This window comes from Oncorhynchus nerka, linkage group LG14, assembly GCF_034236695.1.
Source record: "Oncorhynchus nerka isolate Pitt River linkage group LG14, Oner_Uvic_2.0, whole genome shotgun sequence".
Classification (NCBI taxonomy): domain Eukaryota; kingdom Metazoa; phylum Chordata; class Actinopteri; order Salmoniformes; family Salmonidae; genus Oncorhynchus; species Oncorhynchus nerka.
Genome location: NC_088409.1, coordinates 57,190,474 through 57,206,265, shown reverse-complemented (window position 1 = coordinate 57,206,265; position 15,792 = coordinate 57,190,474). Strand labels below are relative to the sequence as shown.

Genomic DNA, 15,792 nt, shown 5'->3' with positions numbered 1-15,792 from the left:
CATAAGAGGGAGAGAGCATGAGAGAGGGAGAGAGGGAGAGAGCATGAGAGAGGGAGAGAGCATAAGAGAGGGAGAGAGCATAAGAGAGGGAGAGAGCATAAGAGAGGGAGAGGGCATAAGAGAGGGAGAGAGGGAGAGAGCATAAGAGAGGGTATAAGAAAGGGAGGGAGCATGAGAGAGGGAGAAGGCATAAGAGAGGGAGAAAGGGAGGGAGAGAGGGAGAGAGCATAAGAGAGGGAGAGAGCATGAGAGAGGGAGAGAGGGAGAGAGCATAAGAGAGGGAGAGAGCATAAGAGAGAGAGAGGGCATAAGAGAGGGAGCGAGCATAAAGAGAGGGAGAGAGGGAGAGCGAGATGAGAGCTAGAGAGAGAGTTATAAACAGACTATAAATCCAAGGCAGCTGATTATGACTGCAGACGCCATAATGTGTTCTCATTTGCATATATGCCCAGTCAGCGCCGTCCCGAACCCAGCTGGGAGCTTCTGGGAAAGTAATGGCGGCATAGAACAGTCATGAATGCAGCCTTCTCCATCTGGATCTTTGGTAGTGAAGGAGATGTGTGATGCACCATTGTCCTCTGGTGTTTTCCAGCGGTACTGACACAATGAAATATGAACCAGCTGAATATAACAAAAATATATGGGTATCTGGTGCATTTAAATGTTAAATTATTTACATGTAATGTATTTTCTTCTCATTTTCTTGATTTGTATCATGCACTGCAGTTCAACAGAAGGTTGAACAGAAAGTCTGAAAATAGGAAAAATGTGCCCTTATCATGTGTGTGTGTGTGTGTGTGTGTGTGTGTGTGTGTCTGTGCTCCCCAGGTTTCGTGCTGCAGTACTCGGTGGACAACATAGAGGGGTGGAGGGATGTGTTCATCAGTTCCAGTGAGAGGTCCTTCAAGCTGGACAACCTGCGCTGTGGCACCTGGTACAAGGTCAAACTGGCCGCCAAGAACAGCGTGGGAGCGGGACGCATCAGTGAAATCATCGAGGCTAAGACCCACGGACGAGGTGAGGGGTCGTGCGAGAGGGGGAGGATGGACCGGGTGATACAGGGACAATGGGAGGTGTTTTAGGGGACAGGAGAGGCGAAGATGGGCAGAGAGGGAGGGAGCTGAAGTGGATGGAGCAACATGGTTATAGCTGTGAGAGGGGTAAATGTGGTGGACAGGTGGATTCATATTCAGTCACACTTACCATATCATAATATTTCAAGACATTTAAAAAACATGAGTGTTAAGTGAGAACTAACACCTTCCTGCCCCCAACCTCTTCCAGAGCCCCAGTTCAATAAGGACCATCCGGTGTTCACCCACGTCAATTCTACCCACGCTCGGCTCAACCTGCAGGGCTGGGCGAGCGGTGGCTGCCCCATCACGGCCGTGCTGCTGGAGTTCAGGCCTAAGGGGAACTGGGCGTGGCAGAGCGTTCGCACCAACGCCACGGCCGACGTGTTCCTGGCTGAGCTCCGCGAGGCCACCTGGTACGAGCTGAAGATGAAGGCGTGTAACAGCGCCGGCTGCGGGAACCAGAGCTCTCATTTCGCCACGCTGGACTACGACGGCAGTGAGTAGAAGCTGGTTTTGTTTTCTCTGGCCTGTGTGGCCCAGTGGTTAGTATCGCTGAGTCTAGCACACGTATCAGCGGCAGCACGGGTTCGAATCGCCATCTTCTGACTCACAATCTTTCCTGTCTCCTCTTCACTGTCGTATCTCATTAACAGAAATAAAAACCCACAAAAGAATGACACATTTCTTTTTTACATGGATAATAAAGCCTTAGAGCAGGAGAACAATTGGTATAAAAATATATATATATATATATATATGTTTAAGTTAAATGACCTTATCAAAGGAGTTGATTTAAGCAATATGGCCCGAGGGGGTGTGGTATATGGCCTGCATACAAGCCTTAGCCGTGGTATATTTGCCATATACCACAAACCCCCGATGTGCCTTGAATTATTATTATTTTTAAATTATAAGGGGTAGATCAGCTTTAAAATTGCAGATTGTAGTTGTAGTTTCCATCACTGTAATTGTCCTGCATCACTTCCAATCCCCCATATCTTTTTTTCGCAAATATATACAGTAAAAATTTGGACGCACCTATTCAAGGGATTTTCTTTATTCCCACACATTTCTACTGTAATGTAGTCTGTGGGTAGCTGGTGTAGAGGAGTCAAGACGCAGGACAGCAGATATGAGTAAATAAACGTATTTAGCTCCAAATAGAACCAATACAGTACAACATAAGCCCACAATAAACGGACCGTATTCGCGCCCCCTATATCCAAGAAGTTAAACACATGTAGAATAACGCTTAGGCTTCTACTTCCAGCTTATACATACTATATACATTTTACAGGCACAGTCTATTTTAAAATAGTTCTATTTTTACTCCTGTCCTTCCTCAAACCTCAACGTTTTACGTTTTATGGAAACAGTATGTTTTACTTTAGTTAATCTTGTTGTTATTAGTTATTTTATCCCAACCTTCACCTCCATTCAACCCTTCCCACCTATCTCTTAACACCATCCATGTTGAATTTCTATTTGCCATATATTTTCTCAACTGTGCTGTGATGTTTCACAAACGTTCTGAACCGTTCTATTCTCATCATTTGTACAGATGTTAAATTATTATTATTATTATTATAAATATTATTATATTATTGATTGATTGACTAGGAATTTTCTGATCATCCAGTAGTGCTATCTGCAGAGTTAGCTTTTGCAAATGTCTAGACATTCCTGGACCTGTGACCAAAAACAGAACAAATGATCTAACGATTCTGTCTCTTCGCAAAACAATATCTGCTAATAATTTCAATTGAAAAATTTGAAGTCCTGAATCCGGCGTCGTTTTCCATAAACCATGAATCGGTATGTTGAAAATCTCTTCCCAACTATCTATATGGGAGAGTTGTGAATTTTTAGGTCCTTAAATGAAACTGGTATACATTTTATTTATATATATATATATTTTTTAACCAATGCAGGGCCGACAGACAAGTTCTCTACTTTCTCCCTATTCCACTTACCTCTTCCATTTGTTGCGTTAATGCTGCGATTAGTTGGTTGTAATTTTAGGTAGAGCAGACATTTCCATGTAGTTTTGTTGGCTGCATATGTGACATAACTCCACCAGTCCTATTTACGATATCATTTACAAACATTATACCTTTTCTAAAAAATAAAAAATAAATGTTTTTTTTTCTATTCGTATATTTGAGTTTAACCACAATATTTGTTGTATTATCTGTTCAGTTTTTTTCTGGTCGAAATTGAATTAAGTTAAATTGAAATTGCAACTAACTTTCTATGGCTTTTTTATTTGTTTTTAATATATCGATATTTTGGGAGATTATTTCCTTTTCAAATAACTGATAGTGAGAGGTTGTAATCTGAATAAAGGGAAAAAGGCCATTCTTGAACATGGGGTGAGATATTCTTATTAATTTTCTAGAGAACCAGTTTGGATTTAAGTATAACTTTTGTATGACTTAAGCCTTTAGTGAGACATCTAATGCTTTAATATTTAATCATTTCTGCCCTCCTAATTCATATTCATTAAATAATATGAATTTTGTTTAATTTTGTCTGGCTTGCCGCTCCAAATAAAATGCAAAATCAATTATCATATAATTTAAATAACTGTTCGCTAGGTGTACACAAGACCATAAGCAAATAGGTCAACTGGGATATGACTATTATAAACTGGTTACCAACATAATTAGAGCAATACAAATATTTGTTATATTTTTTTATATGGTCTTTTGTAAACTGTGTGGTTTGAGCCTTGAATGCTGATTGGCTGACAGCTGTGGTTCATCAGACCGTATACCACGGGTTTGACAAAACATTTATTTTTACTGCTTTAATTACGTTGGTAGCCAGTTTAAAACAGCAATCAGGTGCCTCGGGGGTCTGTGGTACAGTGGGGCAAAAAAAGTATTTAGTCAGCCACCAATTGTGCAAGTTCTCCAACTTAAAAAGATGAGAGAGGCCTGTAATTTTCATCATAGGTACACTTCAACTATGACAGACAAAATGAGAAGAAAATCCAGAAAATCACATTGTAGGATTTTTAATGAATTTATTTGCAAATTATGGTGGAAAATAAGTATTTGGTCACCTACAAACAAGCAAGAATTCTGCCTCTCACAGACCTGTAACTTCTTCTTTAAGAGGCTCCTCTGTCCGCCACTCATTACCTGCACCTGTTTGAACTTGTTATCAGTATAAAAGGCACATGTCCACAACCCCAAACTCCACTATGGCCAAGACCAAAGAGCTGTCAAAGGACACCAGAAACAAAATTGTAGACCTGCACCAGGCTCGGAAGACTGAATCTGCAATAGGTAAGCAACTTGGTTTGAAGAAATCAACTGTGGGAGCAATTATTAGGAAATGGAAGACATACAAGACCACTGATAATCTCCCTCGATCTGGGGCTCCACGCAAGATCTCACCCCGTGGGGTCAAAATGATCACAAGAACGGTGAGCAAAAATCCCAGAACTACATGGGGGGACCTAGTGAATGACCTGCAGAGAGCTGGGACCAAAGTAACAAAGCCTACCATCAGTAACACACTACGCCGCCAGGGACTCAAATCCTGCAGTGCCAGACGTGTCCCCCTGCTTAAGCCAGTACATGGCCAGACCCGTCTGAAGTTTGCTAGAGAGCATTTGGATGATCCAGAAGAAGGTTGGGAGAATGTCATATGGTCAGATGAAACCAAAATAGAACTTTTTGGTAAAAACTCAACTCGTCGTGTTTGGAGGACAAAGAATGCTGAGTTGCATCCAAAGAACACCATACCTACTGTGAAGCATGGGGGTGGATACATCATGCTTTGGGGCTGTTTTTCTGCAAAGGTACCAGGACGACTGATCCGTGTAAAGGAAAGAATGAATGGGGCCATGTATCGTGAGATTGTGAAAACCTCCTTCCATCAGCAAGGGCATTGAAGATGAAACATGGCTGGGTCTTTCAGCATGACAATGATCCCAAACACACCGCCCGGGCAACGAAGGAGTGGCTTCGTAAGAAGCATTTCAAGGTCCTGGAGTGGCCTAGCCAGTCTCCAGATCTCAACCCCATAGAAAATCTTTGGAGGGAGTTGAAAGTCCGTTTTGCCCAGCAACAGCCTCAAAACATCACTGCTCTAGAGGAGATCTGCATGGAGGAATGGGCCAAAATACCAGCAACAGTGTGTGAAAACCTTGTGAAGACTTACAGAAAACGTTTGACCTCTGTCATTGCCAACAAAGGGCATATAACAAAATTTTGAGATAAACTTTTGTTATTGACCAAATACTTATTTTCCACCATAATTTGAAAATAAATTCATAAAAAATCCTACAATGTCATTTTGTCTGTCATAGTTGAAGTGTACCTATGATGAAAATTACAGGCCTCTCTCATCTTTTTAAATGGGAGACCTTGCACAATTGGTAGATGACTAAATACTTTTTTGCCCCACTGTATATGGCCAATATACCATGGCTAAAGGCTGTGCAAAGGCACTCCGCGCTGCGTCGTGCTTAAGAACAGCCCTTAGCCGTGGTATATTGGCCATATACCACACCTCCTCGTGGCTTATTGCTTAACTATACCACGGCTGTCAGCCAATCAGCATTCAGGGCTCAAACCACTCAGTTTATAATACTCCATATGTGACTTAGAAATAGAATTAGAACCAATTATCCTGTCTCGACGTGTGACAACTCGTGATAGCTCATGTAATAGGATAGCAATTGACTTCCTTTTAAAAGGATTTGTTAGAACCAATTTAGTTTGTCTCTCTTCTCCTCATCCTCTCCCCATACATCTTGTACCCATTTATATAAAAACCTAATATAATGTCATATAACCTGATATATTTTCTAAGCAGGTACCATCCCTCCCATCAAGTCAGCGCGGCCCGAAGGCGACGACGTTAAGAAGCTCTTCTCCATTGGCTGCCCCGTCATCCTGGTCACTCTGGTCGTCGCCCTGCTCTTCATCATCCGCAAGAAACGCAAAGAGAAGAGACTGAAGAGACTGAGAGGTGAGGGAGGGAGGGAGGGAGGGAGGGAGGGAGGGAGGGAAAGGGGGACAGGTGTGGAGAAGAGACTGAGAGGTGAGGGAGGGAGGGAGGGAAAGGGGGACAGGTGTGGAGAAGAGACTGAAGAGACTGAGAGGTGAGGGAGAGAGGGGGAAAGGGGGACAGGTGTGGAGAAGAGACTGAAGAGACTGAGAGGTGAGGGAGGGAGGGAGGGAAAGGGGGACAGGTGTGGAGAAGAGACTGAAGGGACAGAGGTGAGGGAGGGAGGGAAAGGGGGACAGGTGGGGAAGAGATAGAGGGTTGCGTAAGGGAGGGAGCAAAAGAGAAGGAAAGAGCAATGGGAGAGGGAAGGAAGAGAGGAAAGGGGCGAGAAGAGAGATGGATCTTGGGCGGGAGAGAGGAGAGAAGGGACTGAGGGATGAGAGAGAGAGGGAGGAGAGGTGCTGAGAATAGACTGAGGGGTGAGAGAGAGGGGGAGGAGAGGTGTGGAGAAGAGACTGAGATGTGTGAGAGAGAGAGGAAGGAGAGGTGTGGAGAAGAGACTGAGAGGTGAGAGAGAGAGAGAGAGGGAGGGAGGAGAGGTGTGAAGAAGAGACTGAGGGGTGTGAGAGGGAGGAGAGGTGTGGAGAAGAGACTGAGGGGTGAGAGAGAGAGGAGAGGTGTGGAGAAGAGACTGAGTGGTGTGAGAGGGAGGAGAGGTGTGGAGAAGAGACTGAGAGGTGAGAGAGAGGAGAGGTGTGGAGAAGAGACCCGAGTGGTGAGAGAGAGGAGAGGTGTGGAGAAGAGACTGAGTGGTGAGAGGGAGAGGAGAGGTGTGGAGAAAAGACTGAGTGGTGTGAGAGAGAGGAGAGGTGTGGAGAAGAGACTGAGTGGTGAGAGAGAGAGTGTGGAGAAGAGACTGAGTGGTGAGAGAGAGAGGAGAGTTGTGGAGAAGAGACTGAGTGATGTGAGAGAGAGAGGGGTGTGGAGAATTGACTGAGTGGTGAAAGAGAGAGAGGGATGAGAGGTGTGGAGAAGAGACAGGGATGTGAGAGAGAGAGAGGGAGGAGAGGTGTGGAGAAGAGACTTAGGGGTTTGAGAGAGAGGAGAGGTGTGGAGAAGAGACTAAGTGGTGAGAGAGGGAGAGGAAGGACAGGTGTGGAGAAGAGACTGAGAGGTTAGGGAGGGAGGGAGGGAGGGAAAGGGGGACAGGTGTGGAGAAGAGACTGAAGAGACTGAGAGGTGAGGGAGGGAGGGAGGGAGGGAGGGAGGGAAAGGGGGACAGGTGTGGAGAAGAGACTGAAGAGACTGAGAGGGAGGGAGGGAGGGAGGGAGGGAGGGAGGGAGGGAGGGAGGGAGGGAGGGAGGGAGGGAGGGAGGGAGGGAAAGGTGTGGAGAAGAGACTGAAGAGACTGAGAGGTGAGGGAGGGAGGGAGGGAAAGGGGGACAGGTGTGGAGAAGAGACTGAAGAGACTGAGAGGTGAGGGAGGGAGGGGGGGAAAGAGAAGGAAAGAGCAATGGGAGAGGGAAGGAAGAGAGGAAAGGGGCGAGAAGAGAGATGGATCTTGGGCGGGAGAGAGGAGAGAAGGGACTGAGGGATGAGAGAGAGAGGGAGGAGAGGTGCTGAGAATAGACTGAGGGGTGAGAGAGAGGGGGAGGAGAGGTGTGGAGAAGAGACTGAGATGTGTGAGAGAGAGAGGAAGGAGAGGTGTGAAGAGGAGACTGAGAGGTGAGAGAGAGAGAGAGAGAGAGAGAGAGGGAGGGAGGAGAGGTGTGGAGAAGAGACTGAGGGGTGAGAGAGAGAGGAGAGGTGTGAAGAAGAGACTGAGGGGTGTGAGAGGGAGGAGAGGTGTGGAGAAGAGACTGAGGGGTGAGAGAGAGAGGAGAGGTGTGGAGAAGAGACTGAGTGGTGTGAGAGGGAGGAGAGGTGTGGAGAAGAGACTGAGTGGTGAGAGGGAGAGAGAGTGTGGAGAAGAGACTGAGTGGGTGGAGAGAGGAGAGGTGTGGAGAAGAGACTGAGTGGTGAGAGAGAGAGAGGGTGGAGAGGTGTGGAGAAGAGACTGAGTGGTGTGAGAGAGAGAGAGGTGTGGAGAATTGACTGAGTGGTGAGAGAGAGAGAGGGATGAGAGGTGTGGAGAAGAGACTGAGGGATGTGAGAGAGAGGAGAGGTGTGGAGAAGAGACTGAGTGGTGAGAGAGAGAGAGGGAGGAGAGGTGTGGAGAAGAGACTGAGAGGTGAGAGAGAGAGAGAGAGGGAGGAGAGGTGTGGAGAAGAGACTTAGGGGTTTGAGAGAGAGGAGAGGTGTGGAGAAGAGACTGAGTGGTGAGAGAGAGAGAGGGTGGAGAGGTGTGGTGAGAGAGAGAGGAGAGGTGTGGAGAAGAGACTGAGTGGTGTGAGAGAGAGAGAGGTGTGGAGAATTGACTGAGTGGTGAGAGAGAGAGGGATGAGAGGTGTGGAGAAGAGACTGAGGGATGTGAGAGAGAGGAGAGGTGTGGAGAAGAGACTGAGTGGTGAGAGAGAGAGGGGGAGGAGAGGTGTGGAGAAGAGACTGAGAGGTGAGAGAGAGAGAGAGAGAGAGGGAGGAGAGGTGTGGAGAAGAGACTTAGGGGTTTGAGAGAGAGGAGAGGTGTGGAGAAGAGACTGAGTGGTGAGAGAGAGGGAGGGTGGAGAGGTGTGGAGAAGAGACTGAGTGGTGAGAGAGAGAGGAGAGGTGTGGAGAAGAGACTGAATGGTGTGAGAGAGAGAGAGGTGTGGAGAATTGACTGAGTGGTGAGAGAGAGAGAGGGATGAGAGGTGTGGAGAAGAGACTGAGGGATGTGAGAGAGAGGAGAGGTGTGGAGAAGAGACTGAGTGGTGAGAGAGAGAGAGGGAGGAGAGGTGTGGAGAAGAGACAGAGGTGAGAGAGAGAGAGAGAGGGAGGAGAGGTGTGGAGAAGAGACTTAGGGGTTTGAGAGAGAGGAGAGGTGTGGAGAAGAGACTGAGTGGTGAGAGAGAGAGAGGAAGGAGAGGTGTGGAGAAGAGACTTAGGGGTGTGAGAGAGAGGAGAGGTGTGGAGAAGAGACTGAGTGGTGAGAGAGAGAGAGAGGGAGGAGAGGTGTGGAGAAGAGACTGAGTGGTGAGAGAAAGAGGGAGGAGAGGTGTGGAGAAGAGACTGAGTGGTGAGAGAGAGAGAGGGAGGAGAGGTGTGGAGAAGAGACAGAGGTGAGAGAGAGAGAGAGAGGGAGGAGAGGTGTGGAGAAGAGACTTAGGGGTTTGAGCGAGAGGAGAGGTGTGGAGAAGAGACTGAGTGGTGAGAGAGAGAGGAAGGAGAGGTGTGGAGAAGAGACTGAGAGGTAAGAGAGAGAGGGAGGAGAGGTGTGGAGAAGAGACTTAGGGTTAAGAGAGAGAGGAAGGAGAGGTGTGGAGAAGAGACTGAGTGGTGAGAGAAAGAGGGAGGAGAGGTGTGGAGAAGAGACTGAGTGGTGAGAGAGAGAGAGGGAGGAGAGGTGTGGAGAAGAGACAGAGGTGAGAGAGAGAGAGAGAGGGAGGAGAGGTGTGGAGAAGAGACTTAGGGGTTTGAGAGAGAGGAGAGGTGTGGAGAAGAGACTGAGTGGTGAGAGAGAGAGAGGAAGGAGAGGTGTGGAGAAGAGACTTAGGGGTGTGAGAGAGAGGAGAGGTGTGGAGAAGAGACTGAGTGGTGAGAGAGAGAGAGAGGGAGGAGAGGTGTGGAGAAGAGACTTAGGGGTTTGAGCGAGAGGAGAGGTGTGGAGAAGAGACTGAGTGGTGAGAGAGAGAGGAAGGAGAGGTGTGGAGAAGAGACTGAGAGGTAAGAGAGAGAGGGAGGAGAGGTGTGGAGAAGAGACTTAGGGTTAAGAGAGAGAGGAAGGAGAGGTGTGGAGAAGAGACTGAGTGGTGAGAGAAAGAGGGAGGAGAGGTGTGGAGAAGAGACTGAGTGGTGAGAGAGAGAGAGGAAGGATAGGTGTGGAGAAGAGACTGAGGGGTGTGAGAGAGAGGAGAGGTGTGGAGAAGAGACTGAGTGGTGAGAGAGAGAGAGGAAGGAGAGGTGTGGAGAAGAGACTGAGTGGTGAGAGAAAGAGGGAGGAGAGGTGTGGAGAAGAGACTGGGGGGTGTGAGAGAGAGGAGAGGTGTGGAGAAGAGACTGAGTGGTGAAAGAGAGAGGAAGGAGAGGTGTGGAGAAGAGACAGAGGTGAGAGAGAGAGGGAGGAGAGGTGTGGAGAAGAGACTGAGTGGTGTGAGAGAGAGGAGAGGTGTGGAGAAGAGACTGAGTGGTGAGAGAGAGAGAGGAAGGAGTGGTGTGGAGAAGAGACTTAGGGGTGTGAGAGAGAGGAGAGGTGTGGAGAAGAGACTGAGTGGTGAGAGAGAGAGAGGAAGGAGAGGTGTGGAGAAGAGACTGAGTGGTGAGAGAGAGAGAGAGAGAGAGAGAGAGGAAGGAGAGGTGTGGAGAAGAGACTGAGGGGTGTGAGAGAGAGGAGAGGTGTGGAGAAGAGACTGAGGGGGAGAGAGAGAGAGAGAGAGAGGAGAGGTGTTGAGAAGAGACTGAGGGTTGAGAGAGAGAGAGAGAGAGAGAGAGGAGAGGTGTGGAGAAGAGACTGGGGGTGAGAGAGAGAGAGAGAGAGAGAGAGAGAGAGGGGGGAGAGGTGTGGAGAAGAGACTGAGTGGTGAGAGAGAGAGAGAGAGAGAGAGAGGAGAGGTGTGGAGAAGAGAATGGGGGGTGAGAGAGAGAGAGAGAGAGAGGAAGGAGAGGGCAGAAGACCGGGTTGAGGGGTGAGTGAAGGAATGGAAAACGTGTTGAGAGAGAGAGAGATCATAAGTAATATCTGATTTATTGTGCTCCATATAACTGAAGCCATGCTCCTCTTTAATGTTCCCTCTAGATGCCAAAAGCCTAGCTGAGATGCTGATCAGGTAATATATTTCCTCTCTGCTGTTCCTCTGTTTACATTTCATACCCCAAAGGAAACATTCATACAACACACTGGACATCTACGGTGACCTTACCTCTAGATACCGCGAATGTCTTAAAAGGCAGATAGAGAACTCCTATTTCTGAAGTAAGGGGATTTATGTTCTGTGTGTGTGTGTGTGTGTGTGTGTGTGTGTGTGTGTGTGTGTGTGTGTATGTGTGTGTGTGTGTGTGTGTGTGTGTGTGTGCCTTGTGTCCCTGGAAGCAGTAAGAATAACCGGAGCTTTGACACCCCTGTGAAGGGGCCCCCCCAGGGCCCCCGACTCCACATCGACATCCCCAGAGTCCAGCTGCTCATCGAGGACAAGGAAGGCATCAAGCAGATCGGTCGGTGCAGTAGTGTGTTTGTGCGTGCGTGTGTTCTTGTGTTGCTGAGTGCCTACCTGATACGGATGTCATGCACATTAGTGTCCATGAATGAGCATGAATCCTCCGTCTTGAATAACTCTTGCCTCTGTCAATCCCTCGGTCAGGTGAAGACAAAGCCACCATCCCAGTGACGGACACAGAGTTCAGCCAGAACGTGAATCCCCAGAGCTTCTGTACGGGCGTGTCTGTGCATCACCCCGCCCTCATCCAGAACACCGGCCCTCTGATTGACATGTCCGACATCAGACCAGGGACAAGTGAGTGGCGAGCTGTGCTTAGTCTGTTTTTCTTGGTCAGTTGATAAATACATAGTGGACTGATATTATATGTCCTGTCCATTCCCTCCATCATTGCCTTTAACTTACTGACTCTTGTGTTCTCCTCCCTCCCTTCACCTCTCCGCCTTCCTCCCGCCTCTTCCCCGGGAAGACCCGGTGTCGAGGAAGAGCGTGAAGTCGACCCACAGTACGAGGAACCGCTACTCCAGCCAGTGGACCCTGACCAAGTGCCAGTCGTCCACGCCCGCCCGTACCCTCACCTCCGACTGGCGCACCGTGGGCTCCCAGCATGGCATCACCGTCACCGAGAGCGACAGCTACAGCGCCAGCCTCTCACAGGACACGGGTGAGCCTGGCACATCATGCACACACACACAAACACACAGCACACACTCATGACGAAGCTACACACCAGACAAAACACCCACTCTTGACACACACGCTCTCGTGTAACACACACTCTCGTGATATACACAGTTGTGATACCCAAACACACACAGTTCATGATACACGTACGCACACATATGCCGTAAATACACACTTGCACACATACATCAGTGGAGGCTGCTGAGGGGAGGACGGCTCATAATAGTGGCTGGAACGGAGCGAATGGAACGACATCAAAACACACGGAAACCATGTGATTGATGTATTTGATACCGTTCCACTGATTTCGTTCCAGCCGTTACCACGAGCTCCTCCTCCCCAATTAAGGTGTCACCAACTTCCTGTGACATACATACATATACAAAGGACACAAGTGAGCCACCCAAAACATAGGCTACGTACACACACACACACACACACACACACACACACACGTCTGTAGTCCAAGGAGACTGTGTAAGATTGATATTTTTCATGTACAACACCAACTGTCTCCCTCTGTCTCTCTCTGTCTCCCTCTCTGTCTCCCTCTCTCTCTGTCTCCCTCTCTCTCTGTCTCCCCTCTCTATCTCCCTCTCTCTCTATCTCTCTCTCTCTGTCTCTCTCCCTCTCTCTATGTCTCTCTCTATCTCTCTCTCTCTCTCTCTCTCTCTCTCTCTCTCTCTCTATGTCTCTCTCTCTCTCTCTGTCTCTCTCTCTCCCTCTCTCTCTGTCTCTCTCTCTCTCTCTCTCTCTCTCCCTCTCTCTCTCTCTCTCTGTCTCTCTCTCTCTCTCTCTCTGTCTCTCTCTCTGTCTCTCTCTCTCTCTCTCTCTCTCTCTCTCTCTCTCTCTCTCTCTGTCTCTCTCTCTCTCTCTCTCTCTCTCTCTATGTCTCTCTCTCTCTCTCTCCCTCTCTCTCTGTCCTCAGATAAAGGGCGTAACAGCATGGTGTCCACAGAGAGCGCGTCCTCCACCTATGAGGAGCTGGCGCGGGCCTACGAACACGCCAAGCTTGAGGAGCACCTGCAGCACGCCAAGTTTGAGATCACCGAGTGCTTCATCTCCGACAGTTCCTCAGACCAGATGACCACGGGCACCAACGACAACGCCGACAGCATGACCTCCATGAGCACCCCGTCCGAAACAGGCCTGTGTCGCTTCACCGCCTCGCCACCCAAACCCCAGGAATACGACCGCGGCAGACCTACCAACGTTGCCGTGCCCATCCCCCACCGCGCCAACAAGAGCGAGTGGACTGGCAAAAGTGAGTATGAGACCTGCGGTTGATTAGAATGATCCTGTAGGTCGGTCTAATGCAAAGGCCTCTAAGCATGGTTAGAGTGAACAGGGTTGTTTGCTGTTCTTTAGAGACATACCGGTACTCTGACCTTTAACAAATGTGCCTGATAAAGATGCTTGTCAAATCGTTATCTCTCCCTCGTTCTCTCTTTCATCCCCCCCCATCCCAGGTGACTACTGTAACCTTCCCCTCTACATGAAGACAGACCCTTTCTTCCGGAAGCAGTCAGAGCTGCGTGACCCGTGCCCGGTGGTGCCGCCCCGCGAGGCCTCCATCCGCAGCCTGGCCCAGCGGGCGTACCACACCCAGGGCCGCCACATAACTCTGGACTCCTCCAAGCAGCAGCAGGCTCTGACTGTGGGCCACGCTGGCCTGGCCGGCCTCAGCGCCTCAGGGGGAGCATCAGGGGGTGGTGGTAGTGTAGGAGGGGCGACTGGAGGGCCGTCTGGTGGTTCCAGCACCTCCTCCCTGCCCCAGAGGACTCTCTCCATGCCCGGCTCCTCCTCTTCCTCTGCGCAGAGCGCTGCAGCCGCTACCGACGCAGCCGCGGGAGGAGACTCTAGAGACCCTCTGCTGGAGAGCAGCTCGTCAGGCCCGGGCAGACTAGAGAGACAGAAGCAGGCGGCTGGCGGGGCCTACTCCAAATCGTATACACTGGTGTAGCAGGAGCCACTGGCGTGGATGTTGGAGCCTTGGGAAGGGTTTAGGGGCCACACAGACACATGTACACACACCTGACTCCTGCACTGTCAGGCCAGAGGGGGGCCGCTCGGCAGGGGCCGGATTGGGCTTTTTATAGCACAGGGTTTTGTCTTCTTTCTGCCTTTTTTTCTCTCTTCCTCTATCTGTTGTTTTGTTTTACCTTCCTTGGAAATAACTTGCTGAACTCAATATCATTTTTGTATTTTGTTTTTGCAAACTTTTTTCCCTCTCTCTCACTCTCCCACTATCCCTCTCTCTCTCTTCTCTCTCTCCAATTATCTGTTGAGACACCTCAGAACTTATGCACAAAATACTTTCCACGTGCACTTGTTTTTTTTTTGTGTTTTTTTTTTTAAAATTCAGAATGGTAAACGATAAACCGAGATGTAGTTTCACATAAACCTGTCTAGATGTTTTAGGCCATTTCACCTGTTTCTTTTCACGTCTCTGAACGGAGAGTTCAGAGTTCATACAAAAGCAGCGCATTGCCACGGAAAGTGTTTATGCATAAACCAACAACCTTGGTTGTCTGTCTCTGGCCCTCCAAAAGCCATCCTGGTACGGACTCACACAAACAGGCAACAGACTGTCGTTTCCACGACGATGTTGGAGGAGCCTTGAGGAATTTTTCTCATGCAATTCGTGACACAGTATAGAGTGTTACTGACTATTTTATAGGACAACAGGAAACAGAGCGAAAGGGGGGGGGGGGGGGGGGGGGGGACAGGAATCGTCTTCATACGAAAGATGAATCAGAACTGTATTTTTTTTAATGTTTGCTTTTCTCTTTTGGGAATATATAAACTCATGTGCATTAAAGAGGTTAGGAATGGATTTCACAGAACCGTCACGAGCCTGCGTGTGTGCGTGTATATGTGTAAATATATATGTATACATGTGGCTGGCACACACCTGCTGTGGACCTTTTTAATCAATTTGTATGCTGACTCCTTGGCGGAGGCCTGTGTTAAAAATACTCCTGTCCATTTGTTACTTGGTGACAGTGGTTTGGGGACGATGATGTCACACTGTATGACGTCACATGTCGGTCTCTCCCTTCTGGACTTTGGTTGGCCCGGTGTGATTGACACTGGCAGCGTCGCCTTGGAGATGACGAGGAAGATGGACAGAGCGAGGGAGTTGATTTGCCATTCATTAGAGGCGCAGGGGTGAAATGACCAGCCCTCCTCTTGGCCTCCCTGTCATTTTCTCCAGTCCCCTGAAGCAGGAAGTAAACCCTTTGATCTATCGATCATGTGCGGGTTGATGCCACACACCCCTTTCCTCCATACAGCCCCCCCCGCTCTGTCTACCCAAGCACTTCCAACCCACCACACCACACCCCCATTCCTCCATACCCCCCTGTCTACCCAAGCACTTCCAACCCACCACACCACACCCCCATTCCTCCATACCCCCCTGTCTACCCAAACACTTCCAACCCGCCACACCACACCCCCATTCCTCCATACCCCCCTGTCTACCCAAGCACTTCCAACCCACCACACCACACCCCATTCCTCCATACCCCCCTGTCTACCCAAACACTTCCAACCCACCACACCACACCCCCATTCCTCCATACCCCCCCTGTCTACCCAAACACTTCCAACCCACCACACCACATCCCCATTCCTCCATACCCCCCCTGTCTAGCCAAACACTTCCAACCCACCACACCACACCCCCATTCCTCCATACCCCCCCTGTCTACCCAAGCACTTCCAACCCACCACACCCCCATTCCTCCATACCCCCCTGTCTACCCAAACACTT

General features: G+C 49.1%; 1 pseudogene; it reads left to right on the top strand.

Moving 5' to 3' along the window:
* The window catches only part of LOC115142267 (cell adhesion molecule DSCAML1-like), a 97,142-nt pseudogene extending 82,413 nt beyond the window's left edge, over window positions 1-14,729 (top strand).
* The last annotated feature ends 1,063 nt before the right edge of the window (window positions 14,730-15,792 follow it).